The sequence below is a fragment of the Falco biarmicus genome, chromosome 9 (assembly GCF_023638135.1).
Source record: "Falco biarmicus isolate bFalBia1 chromosome 9, bFalBia1.pri, whole genome shotgun sequence".
In the NCBI taxonomy this organism is placed as follows: Eukaryota; Metazoa; Chordata; class Aves; order Falconiformes; family Falconidae; genus Falco; species Falco biarmicus.
In genome coordinates this window covers 2,482,500-2,494,490 of record NC_079296.1, presented here as the reverse complement: position 1 = coordinate 2,494,490, position 11,991 = coordinate 2,482,500, and the positions used below count along the sequence as shown (strand labels likewise).

General features: G+C 49.6%; 1 long non-coding RNA gene across 1 annotated transcript; it reads left to right on the top strand.

The window, feature by feature from the left end:
- The first annotated feature begins 800 nt into the window (after nt 1–800).
- LOC130154720 (uncharacterized) lies at nt 801–10,599 on the top strand. The gene is made up of 3 exons (XR_008823839.1): nt 801–973; nt 6,041–6,177; nt 10,364–10,599. It is a non-coding gene; the product is annotated as an uncharacterized LOC130154720 (long non-coding RNA).
- Nucleotides 10,600–11,991: the final 1,392 nt, after the last annotated feature.

Below are 11,991 nucleotides of genomic sequence, written 5' to 3'. Positions count from 1 at the left end.
CTAACCCACCTGACAGGAGGTCTGATTGCTGCATAGAGGTGGATGAAACTGGATTCATCCCTGGATTTGCCCCTCTCCAGGGAGTAGCTGGGAGATACCTGCAAGTGGGAAGCATCTTGCATCTTCGCCTACCCCTTGGGCTGGTTTGGGCATTGTTGCTGTGTACAAGCCAACTGTAATTCAAAACTACAGGGGCTTTGCTCTGCTCCCGGTTTAGGTCTTCAAGACCCAGTGGGTCAGGAGCTGCTTTCCTCTTTTCTATGGGAGCACTATTTGTATTCCCACGGTGACTGGCTTTGTGTCCAGACTCACCACTGTCCACTTGATCATGCTTCCAACATGGAAATTGCCCGGTAGTTCCATTCCTATTGTGTATTATACCTGAAGAAATTGGAAGAGGAAGAAGTGATGCCTTACAAAGGGGTGTGTGTGTGTGTGTGTGTGTGTGAGGTGGCTGTGCTCGCCCTGTGCTGGGCACTGCTGCCCAGGGACAGAAACGGGAGCAGTGGGCACACCTATAGGTAGTCAAGTATGTGTTAGTCCTGCACCAGCTCCATTCTTACTTTGAGAAGAAGTTGACCTTACCTTCTAAAATTCTTGTCTGCTCTGGAAAACAAGCAGATAAGACATCTTTACTGAGCTAGAAATTTCTCTTGAATGTACCCTCTTTAATTTATGTTCTCTCTCACTTCATTGCCTGCGGCAAAACCCATTAATGGTGGCAGTTTGTGACACAACTGAAGGCTTCTCTAATGGGCAGCTCTCCCGCAATTCCATTGCACTCTGGCTTTGGAGGAATTTGCTGGCATTGTGGTGCTCAGCTTCTCCCCCTCCATTTCCCAGGCTCCAGAGACTAATCCTTCCTTCAGCTGGTTTTGCTGCTGCTATGGCAATATTTTCTCCCCCATAGTGGTAATCATGCAATGGTCTCTGAGAACAGCAGGAGAAGCGGTGCCTGTTAGATGCATAAAAGGTAAGATGAACTACATGTCATAAAACTTTTAAAAGTTCCTTTTTTGTGTTTGTGCGGGGGTTATTTTATATGGCTTTTGATATGAAGCTAAAATTGCACATCAAAAAGGATAATGCATCTTTAAGCTGTTACAATGACTTCTAAATTTTTCATTTAATGTCAGTGAGGAAAAAACCCCCTCAGTTGGCTGAGTTACGTTGGTGAGATGGCTGTTTCATTCCATAAAGTGTCTGCAGTGGATTTGAACAGTAGGAAATCCAAGGGTGATAAATAGCTATTTCTAAGTAAATTTCATGCAATTGCCCTTTGGTTAAAGTCTTTCCTCTCAGCACTTTCCTGTGCACATAGCCCAACTAATAATATTCAGGAGCAAGTGCTTTCCAGTGTGACAACTGATTGCACTTTGAAGCAGTAAATGGCTGATTTCATAATTGGTATAATTTTTCACAAGTACCTGAATGTCATATACAGAAAGAATAAGCAACCTGGACTTAATACAGGAGCTTTTTCAATTCTCCTAAAAATCAATAATGTATTAAACCCCTCTAACTGATTAAAATAATGTGAACCCTGAGTAGGTTTTGTGAGGAAGGCAGGTTTCTTCAAGGGTGGCAGATTTATGGCAAAAGGGTTAATACATGGGGAGAATGGGGATACGTTACAGATGGAGTCCGTTTTCCTAATTAAACTTTTATCAAGATTTTCCTGGTTTGAATTGTTTCACTTAGTGCGATGGAAAAGAGCATTTCCTTTAGTGTTCAGGGCAGCACTTGCAGCACTCGTGTGTGACACTGAGAGCAGTGTCCTCACAGAAAAGATTGTGATTATAAGAAGAAATATGGTATCCATTCCAAAAATTGCATGGTGGGTCCAGAGCATCCCTCTGCCCTGCGACAGGAGAAGGCACAGCATGGTTTTTCAGAGGCGAGCTCCGCAGGTGCCCGTGCAGTCTCTGTATGGACCACAGCCCAAGTCCAGAGCATGGGACTGCCACCAGCCTGGGGAGGAGGCTGCTGCCAAATTATCCTGGTGTGCAGGGGGCAATATTTTGCCCAGGGGCCTCTTTGCATAGAAAAGTTCAATTAGTGTCACAGTGACGTGAATGTTATTAACAGGGTAACAAAAGGAAGAGCTGGGAGATAAGCAGAAGGTTATTTCCCGCCCCCCCCCCCCCCCCCAGGATTTTAAGATTTCTTTAAATCCTTTGAGAGTATGGTGGGAAAATGTTTGAAGATCTACTGAGAAAATATTTGTAAAGATAAAGCAAAGACGCAGTCTGGCAGCAGAGGCGTGCAGAGGGCAGGTGAGGGGTGCAGGCACCAGGCACCTGGGCGGGTATATCGGAGGTGCAGCAACACACACGGACTCTCACTGGCAGTGCTGCGTGTGATCAGTATCTGGGGTGTGGGTGTGTGTCAGAGTAGTGGAGCACACATAAATATCTCAGAAGGGAAGATTAAGAAAAAAGATCACTTGTGTTGAAGCCTGGGTGAACTCCTAAAGCTCGTGTAACTGCATCAGTCCCCAAAAGCGTGGGCATCCACCTGCGCCTGACAAGGCAGCACCATGTCCCCTCTCCCTGGGGGAGACACGTCCCCGTTTGCCCCTGCGCTGGCAGTAATGTGCATGCCCACCCAGCTGCCCAGACCTGACACAGCATCCCCTGCCCTCCCCAGGAAGGGTATTCTCCCTCCTGGCGTGGTCACACACAGGTGAATTGAGGAATCTATTTAAACTTTGTTTCTCCAGATTGAGATCAGACATCTTAAACTCCATATTATTCACGTTTGTCTGTTGTTTCTAACTCATTTCGTATTTTCCAGCTGAGGGACTCTGCCAGAAGCACTCTTTGCTGAAGATTAAAACAATTTAGGAAGCAGACACCCAATTCCTTTCTTTGGATAGTAGGCAAATTGGATATCTGTGAGAAGCAAGCAAATTTTATTATCAACAGATAGTTTGCTACTTAACTATCCTTAAGAATCCCCTGGTATTTACAGGCTTTTGTTAGCTGTCCTGAGCCAAAAGGAAAACACAGCGTGCATCCTGCAGAGGTACACTGGCTACCACCACGTTCAGAGGCTCCCTCTGCCCTGTACCCCTGTGGGACTGCCGGCAGCCCGGGAGGGCAGTGTGGGGAACAGATATTTAATGGGAGCAAAGATGCTGGAAAGCTACCTGCTGGAGGGGGAAGAGCCCAAGGTACTCCCATGCATGGCTGCGGCGCTCCATGCAGTGGGGACCAGCCTGGTGAGCTTCCCAGGAGCTCTGGCCCCATGTGTGTGGCACTGGTGCCAACAGGGCTGGCTTTTGCACGGGGTCTCAGCCTCTGCTGGGGCTGGCACGGTGTCCTGCCTGCAAGGGGATGGGGACAGCCGGACCTGGGACCCTCTGAGTCATGTACTTGCACGCACTGATGCCGGTTTTAAACTGCAGCTGGCATTGCCGTTACCAAACACCAGCTATTAACAAGCGAGCAAGATTAGGAAGAAAGGGGAGAGAAGACCTCGAATATCACAGGCCAAAGGGTGGCCGTGAAGCCTTTGTGGTAGCTTTGTTCGGGCTGACTTACGCTCACCAGAAAAGCCTTTTGCTTTGAGTCTGTCAGTGGCATTGCACTGCTGCTCTGCAGTTTGTGCTCTGCGATCTCCTCTGATGTTTGTAATGAGGCCAAGGGACATGTGAAATAGCATTTATGTCATTAGCTGTGGCTCTCATTGATTTGTATCAAAATAGCTGTTTTAAATGTAATTACCACTAATTTGTGAAAATGCGCCATTAGATATGTAAATTCATTGGCTAATGGATGACACGTGGCAGACTCCAGTGGATGGGATGACGTGGGATAACGAAATCGGAGACATTTCTCAGCTTGCTAAGCAGGTTTCTCGGGGCTGGGGTTTGGTATCTGGACACACTGGCCTGTCCCCCTGGCGCCTTTCCCCTGGCTCTTCACACAGGGCATAGGCCACATGGGACCTGGAGCTTTCTTCCCAAGCAAAGGTGCATTTCCCAGTGCATTGGGGTGACGCGGGAAATTCTGCAGGAGTCCAGGAAGACAAAGAGGAGAGCTCAAAATTATACAAGGATCAAAATAAACCCATGGAATCATCCATCAGGATTGCTGTAGTTCTTGACCACATAGTCAATGATTTATTTAATCTTAATATATTCCACAAAGAGTCCCCATATTTCCATAAATATGTCATATCTACCTAATACATAGTAATGAACCTGCTCCAAGGGTAAATAAATAAGATCTAAGCTCAGCAAGCCAATGTTTATCAAAGGGAGATATACAGATATTGAGTCCTTTAAAGTACCATTCTTCATAGCAATCACAACCAAGTTAGGCAATTTATAACATGTCAAGTCAATTAGAAATCCCAGTGGGCTCAGTGTGAGCCCAAGCACAGAGGGGGAGGCTCTGACGAAGCGGGTAGGGCTGTGTGTGCGCAGGCAGGCGTGAGCACGTTGGTGTATGGCTCTTGCACTGATGAGCTTCAAACCCTGCAGGACAGCACCACTGACACTGCAGAGCTATCAGGGAATGTTGTCTAAAAGATTGTGCAGTTTCGAATCAGAGAATTGTTTAGGTTGGAAAAGGCTTTTAAGACATCAAGTCCAACCGTTAACCTAACACTGCTGAGTCCATCACGGAACCGCGTTCCTCAGTGCCACACCTATGCACCTCCTAAATCACTCCAGAGATGGGGACTCCACCACCTCCCTGGGCAGCCTGTTCCAATGCTTGATAACCCTTTTGGTGAAGACATTTTTCCCAATATCCAATTTAAACCTCCCCTGGCACAACTTGAGGCTGTTTCCTATTGCTTGTTACTGGGGAGCAGAGACTGACCCCTTGTGCCTACAGCCCCTGTCAGGCAGCTGTAGGGAGCGATCAGGTCCCCCCTCAGACCCCTGTTCTCCCAGCTAAACCACCCTGGTTCCCTCAGCTGCTCCCTGTAAGACGTGCTCTAGAACCTTCACCAGCTTTGCTGCTCTTCTTTTGGACACACAAAGATTTTTCTACATAGCTGTTTTCATGTAGGTGTTTCATAAGGGGAACTTTTAGGCTTCATGTATAGAAGGATTTACTAATTTTTGTTTCGAGACTTGTTTATTGTGAAAACTTGAAATAGTTTCAAACAGAAAATTTCACTTGGACTGTTAATTTTTCTTATTCCATTATTTTGTGGCATTATATGTAGCAGTGTGTAACATGATGTAATATACTAGTCTAAATATTTTTATACAAATGCATTGAAAAAAACTAAAAATGTGGGGTGCAAAGGGAAATAACTAGGGTTTTTATATGTTACACCTTTTAAATCTTATTTTCTAGAGCAAAGTATTTCCCATCTGTGTTGCAATTAGTTTGACAAAGTCAATAATAATAGAAGATTCTGATTATGTCAATATGACATGTAATATTATGCACTTCTACTACTATTATGCATATTATGACATGACTTGACATGATATGACAGGTCACATTATGCGTTACTACTGATGTCATAAAATAATGTAAAAGTAATAAAAACAAATTTTGAAATGAAAAAATTTTAAATGAATTAATGATTTTTCCTAAGAGAAATTCCCAAGCAAATCTTTTTCATTTCCATTTTTAAAAAGTTTGTTCTGTTTTCACCCAGAAGGCGAACAGCTTCTGAAGAGTTAACATTTCCCATGAGGCTGGAGCCTTAGGTTTTGATCAGCTCACAAACCCGCAGCTCACAGCTCACAACTCCTCAGTGTTGAGCTCACTCAGGATCCACATGTGCATCATCCGTGAGCCTGGCACATGGCAGCACATCCATGCTTCTGCACACACACCATGTTCCCACGCCATGCCCTGGGCTCCCACGAGCTGGAGGGCAGGGTGGTGTGTGCTAATGTGTCCATACTGGGGGACTGCGGCCCCAGTGCATCATTTTGCACAGGAAAGTGCCAGTCCTGCTAGTCCCAAAGCAACAGATGTAAAAGATATTCACAGTGCATCAAAAGCACAGTGAAAGAAAATACACATTTTTTTGCTTTGTAAATTAAAGCATCTCATTCTTTCAGTCACAGGAGCTGGGATGTTAGGGGAGAAGCTGGTGTATGGTCCCTGTTCTCTGGGGATGCAGTTCCCGCCTCTTTGGGTACCTCTGCCTGGTGCCTCCCAGCTCTGCTGTCACCTGCTCCGGGCATTCATGGAGGAGGTGAGTTACTCCACTTTCCCCTCTCAGGTAAAAAATTTTTTCTTCATTCTCGGCTTTGCTGCCTGCTCATTGCTTTGCCCTCACCCCCAGTAGTCAGGTTTTGTGTTGGCTTTTAAAACTTCTCAGGAGGAGCCTGTGGAGAGCACAGAAAACCCTGGAGAACAGGGACGTGTCCTGGCAGACAAGGTAGCGCAGGTGATGAAGGCACTGCCTGACATCAGACTGGCACATGTTTTACTTGTGTGAAGTATACAGTGTGCTGATCCTAATTTATATTCATTTTTACGGGGATACAATGATAATTCTCACTTCCCAGAGACACAAAACAGTTTGAAAAACATTTATAACATGTCACTGGTGAGCTGGATGCTTACAAGCCTGAATCTATCCTGTGCTCGTGTCCAATGTAGCTGCAAAGGTGTAGATTCCCTGTGCAAATCATTAAGAAAAAATGGCACTTGCTGGCAGGCAGGTAGAAGTTTCAGTGGCCTGGAGACCAAAGCAGGAATCAGACACAGGCACCAGGGGCCACAGACTGTGCTCGCTGTTCTCCTGCCTGTGAACCAGTCAGATAATACAACGGCTGGGATTAGGATTCATTTTTAATGAAATACTTTTTGCAACAATCCTACAGCAGCCCCAAATGGTGGCAGATAAGAGGACTGCCAGGTGGAAGATCTCCTCTTGTCTCGGCTGCTTCACAAGTTCCTCTGTAAGGGAAGCCCCCCGTGATGGCTGCGAGGTGCAGTGGTGATGGGGTGGTGGGGAGGGATGCTGGTGGACAGGGGTGAGGGCTGGCAGCCAGCAGCAGCTGCAGAGGAGCAGTCTCAGTGCTGGCAAACAGCATGAGGATGAGGTTGAAGAAGTGTGAGCACGAGTGTGGTGAGGACCCCCTGACCCCACAAGTGCCAGAGGACAGGGCAGGGCAGCCCAACGCCTCTGGCCCTCTGCCTGCTGCGGTCCTGCGCCTGGGCTGGCACCCACGGGGTCAAGGCAGAGGCTGAGATGGTGCTTTTGGCACCTTAAAAAAAGAGCATCCCTGCCACTGCCTCCCAGGCAGCCATGAAGGACCCATGCCCTGCCCCTCCAGCCTGGAGGGGGCTGGGGGCTGGGAGACCTGGCCTGTGGGACTCTTTGGTGCCCCTTCCATCACCGCACAGCAGACAGCCGCAGCTGCCGGGCCCCGTGGCACTGTGCCCCTGGCTCCCTTGGGCGCTGGGCGAGCTTGATGCCGGCCGGCCCTGCTGCACACTGCTGGCATGGCCCAGGCTGTGGCACTGCCAGCTGTGCCACACTCCAGCATGTTGTGTGGCTTCATGACACCTGGGTGCCAGGGACCAGTGCCTCGGCCCCTGTCCCAGCCCCAGGAGGATTGCCTGATGTGGAGGAGCCACACGGGTGTGTGCCTCTAGAGCCCCTTTCCCAGGGGCCTCCAGCCTGCGGGTCCCCGTGGTGGTGCCAGCCGAGCATGGTGCCCGTGCTTTCCCACCCCCGGCCAGTGAAGCCAGCAGAGGGGCTGGGCCCAGGCCAGAGCCACCTCCTGACCTGAATTTCCAGCCAGCGTGGGACCTGCTGCCCAAAGCCTCCCTCCCTAGGCTGACACCCCCCAGGGGTTCCTGCTCCACTGCGGCAGAGTCCTATCCTCGCTGCGGAACAATCGCCCCTTCACCTTGCAGTGAAATTCACACTGCAGCATCGTCCCCTCATCCTCATGTCCCAGCAGCACTGCTCCTGCCTTGCAAGTGCTGCAGTAGCTGCGTGAGGTGCACCCTGCACATGATTTACTGGGGCTCCTCTCTGCTGCCATCGCTCCTCTGCTGAAGTCACCATGGGACCATGCAGGTGGCAGTGTGCTGCTGCTCTGGGGTGAATTGCATCTCTGACAAGAGCTGCCTCTCCTTGCAACCCTGCTCCTCCCGCAGAGCCTGCACCAGCCCACCGCCATGCAGTGTGGGTCACCTACACACCCATGGCCCTGGTCCCCCTGCTTGCAGTGGGGCTGGCTCCACTTTGGAGTTGTCACAGGGTGGCAGAGAGGCTCCATGTCTCCAAGGCCTGTGCAAGGGGATGGAGGCTGTGTCCCCTGCAAGGGGACATGCCAGCTGGTGGCTGCCAGCCCCGTGGGATGTTCCCTGCCTGGCCACTGTGGTGGGAGAGCCCTGCAGAGCCTGTCCTCCCTGCCACAATGTGCCTTGCTGGGGGCTCTGTCCTCTGTGCTTGGGATGGGCAGTGCTGCTGACAACTCTTCCCAGGCACGAGAGACCCTGGTGATACAAGAAAGGTCATTCAGGGACCACAACAGTGTCGTCTTCAAATGGAAATGTAATTTTTTTATTTTTCAGTGCTGATAGAGTGCTCAGAATAAAGGTAGCTGATGGCTGGGAGAGCTTCAGCTCGGACAGCCTCCAGCCTCTTCTCCCAGCCCTTGCCTGTGCACAACGTGGCACAGAGCCCCGCTGAGCTGCCATCCTCCTCCTTGGTGGCTGTGGGACTGCTGCCCGTCCCCTCCTCGCAGGAGCAGTGGCTGTTAGTGAGGGGCTGTGTGATCCCTACCCGTGGTGCCTGTCAGAGGGGACCCAGAAGCGTGCGGCTCGGTGGGCACCTGAGTGTTGGGAGCCGTGCGAGGGCTGCCCCTCACCAGCCCTTCCACCTCCCCTGGACTGCAGGAGGGAGGGGGCCTGGGGGTCCCCCGAGCCCTGGGAGCGGGGGCTGGGTCTCAGCTGTCTTGCCAGGATGCCCCCTCTGCTGCCTGGACCTGCTGCCTCCCTGCCTGCTCCGGCACCGGGCGCTGCTCTGGGCAAGTGATGCCGTCTCAGAGTGGAAGTTATCTCGTGTTACAGACTCGTGTTGGGTGTCGCTTCCATCTCCATGAAAGCAAATGAAAGGGTTTTGATCCAAATTGCATTTCCTCTCGTAGTCTGGAGTATGACGGCACATTAAAGCCTATAATATTCCACTGCTGCTCTTTTGCATGATTTTTTAATTAAAAAACTATGGAGTAAACAAACATTCTGCTCTAGAGTAGCCCTGCAGAGACCCATCCGTAGGCACATTTACATCTCTACACTTTTTCAAGAAAGTTTATATCTTAACAACAACAAAAAAAAATAATATCACCCACCCAAACAGTTAGTATTGGATAAAAGTTTGAAGTGAAAGGCAGCTGGCAACCTTCTCCAGCCCGTGAAATGATATTAACATTTTATTATTCTAAGGTGAGCTTTTTGAAACGGAATTTTAAATGTTACCCTGCTGTTCCAGAACACAAAAACCTTTAATTTTATGCAAATGAACAGCGAGGAGCTGAGCGCTTAATGTAAACGAACACTTTCTTTGTAGGAGAGGTTGGAAGAGAAAAAAAAAAATTCCCAGGGATTCTTTAATTGCTGTCTGAAATTATGTAAATCCCACTGCTAGGCAGAACGCAATTATCCCGTGCCCCTCTCTGCCAGCATTGCTAATGTCTAACAAAATATCGGTGGGTGACATTTAGTCGAGGTAATGCAAATGAGAATTAATTTTTTTCCAAGACAAAGGGCAGCTAAAAGATCACCTCATTCATACACCGCGGAGGGGGGCAGAGCCAGAGGGCTCTGCCGGGAAGGCGGCGCCAGAGGCAGGCGAGGGCACCAAAAAGTTGGGCTGGTGGCACTTGGGGACAGCTGGGCCCAGGCCAGAGCCTATAAGTCCTTCTTTATCTTTTTATTTTTCAAAGGAATGAAACCCGGGGAGGTGGGGGCAGGTTGTTTGTTTGTTTTTCTTTTTAATTCATGGTCATTCTGACACGGGGGCAGGATGGGAAACGTGATTGAAACCCCCTAATCGCTCTGCCTGGTGTCGGGTAAAGGCAGCATGTGATTTATCACCTACTTGTGCTGATAACTAGCAATAATTCTATTAAATATTCAGAGTGAGGCTTTTGCAACACAATTATCAAATGGGATTTGTTAGCACAGAAATGCTTCACGAGCACAAAAAGGTGCTGCAGGTATGGGGAAGGGGCTGCTTTTTAAAGGGCTTCCCTTGCCCCCGCTTTGACTGAGGCTGGGGTCACCTCCACACTTGCAAGGTGGGGGGACGGTTGCCATTTTTGTAACATAAATCAGAGAAGTCATACAGGGATTTTCCTTCTTCTCTCTTTTTGTTTTCCTTTTTGTTTTTTATTTTTGGTTCTTGCGTTTCACAGCTACCCTTGCTTCCAAGGCTGCATCTAAGAGCTTGTGACTCTGCTTACCTTTTGAAAGAGAAAAGGAAACCCCAGCGGGAGCTGGTGCAAGGCAGGGGCAGGTCTGTGTGAAGAGTGATGAAGTATATGGATGCTCAGAAGGCTCCGGATCAGGGTAAGAAGTGCTCGTGGAATTATCCTTTGAAATGTACACTCTCTGCAGGGAGGCCCCGGGGATCATCCTTGCTGGAGGAGATGGGCTGAGTTGCACCATCTGCTTGGGATTTAGGACAGGCAGAGCTGTGAAAATAAGAATTAAAAATACAGAGTATCAGGAAATAGTTTCCTCTTGGCCTGTCTTTTTGAAATTATACCAGGCAAAGCTGGATGGTTGGTGCCACCTGCGTGCTGCAGCATTCCCCATGATGGGGCTGGGTTGCTGGTGGCTGGCAGGGACCCCCAGTCCCCCAGGGCTGCACCGCAGGCTCTGCCACCCGGCACCAGCCCCACCTGAGCATGGCTGCTCTGGCAAAGCTCAGACACCTCCCCTTTTTTTTATCCAGTTCCTGCCACATCAGCTCCCCATCCTAGTCTTGTTAACACAGCATGAGAGGGGCCGATGCCCAGGAGGAGCCCCCGGATCTGGCAGGCTCCCCCTGGGCAAGCGTCACCAGCAACCTGCAACTAGCTCCATGGTCCTATTCATAAATGTAGGATCTCCAGTGCCGAAAAAGGAATGGATGTATCATTCATCTGTTTCTCATTGCATTTCCTTCCTTTGAGTTGTTGAAGCCAGTGCGTTGAGAAACGCATTCCCCTGATGCCCGCACCATGACCACCAGCCCGCCCAGACTCTCCCCCAGCTGTGCTTGGCACCCACCGGGCTGCACACTGGTGCAGTCCTGCCATGCTGGTATTGAGCAAGGAGGATGGAGGGGGGGCAGGAGGCGTGAAGTTGGGGTGATGCAACTGCAGGCAGAAGCTGTCCCTTGCCTGCAGGACACCGCTGCTGTACAAAGACTGTCCTTGTCCTCCTAAAATTTATAATCTTTATAATCTAAGATTTAGACTCTTCAAAGCTTTATGCCTGTCTTTAACCTGTAGCACATGCATAGTCTCAATGGGATTTCTCATCTGCTAAGAGTTAAGCACGTACATAAATCTTTGCAGGCTGGGGGCCTAAGGCATTCCCATGCACACATGCACACACATTCCTGCGCACACGCGTAATGGAACAACTGCCATGCAAGCTCACTCGTGGAGCCATCTGTGTCAGAGCGGGGAGGCACGCAGAATCCTCGACGCTTGTGCCAACCTCCCGAGCATTTCTCAAGCATTTTGGATGCTGGGGGGATGTTGAACTTCTGACACCACCTTTAGCAAATTCCTTCTGTGTCTGCATCTCCGGGAAGCAGGAGGGGGATGTTAGCAGGCAGTAATTGTGCCAGAGGTGAGCACAAGCAGGGAGCAGTCATGCACAGCCACAGACAGCATTTGGGTCAGACTGGGAACAGAAAATAGCTCAGGAAAGCACTGGCATGCCAGGTACTTGGCATGAAAAAGAAAGCATGTTGAAGGCTCGCTGTGCAGTGAGTCTTTCCCTGCCTCCCTCCACCAGGCTGCTCACTCACAGACATGGCCAGGGCAAC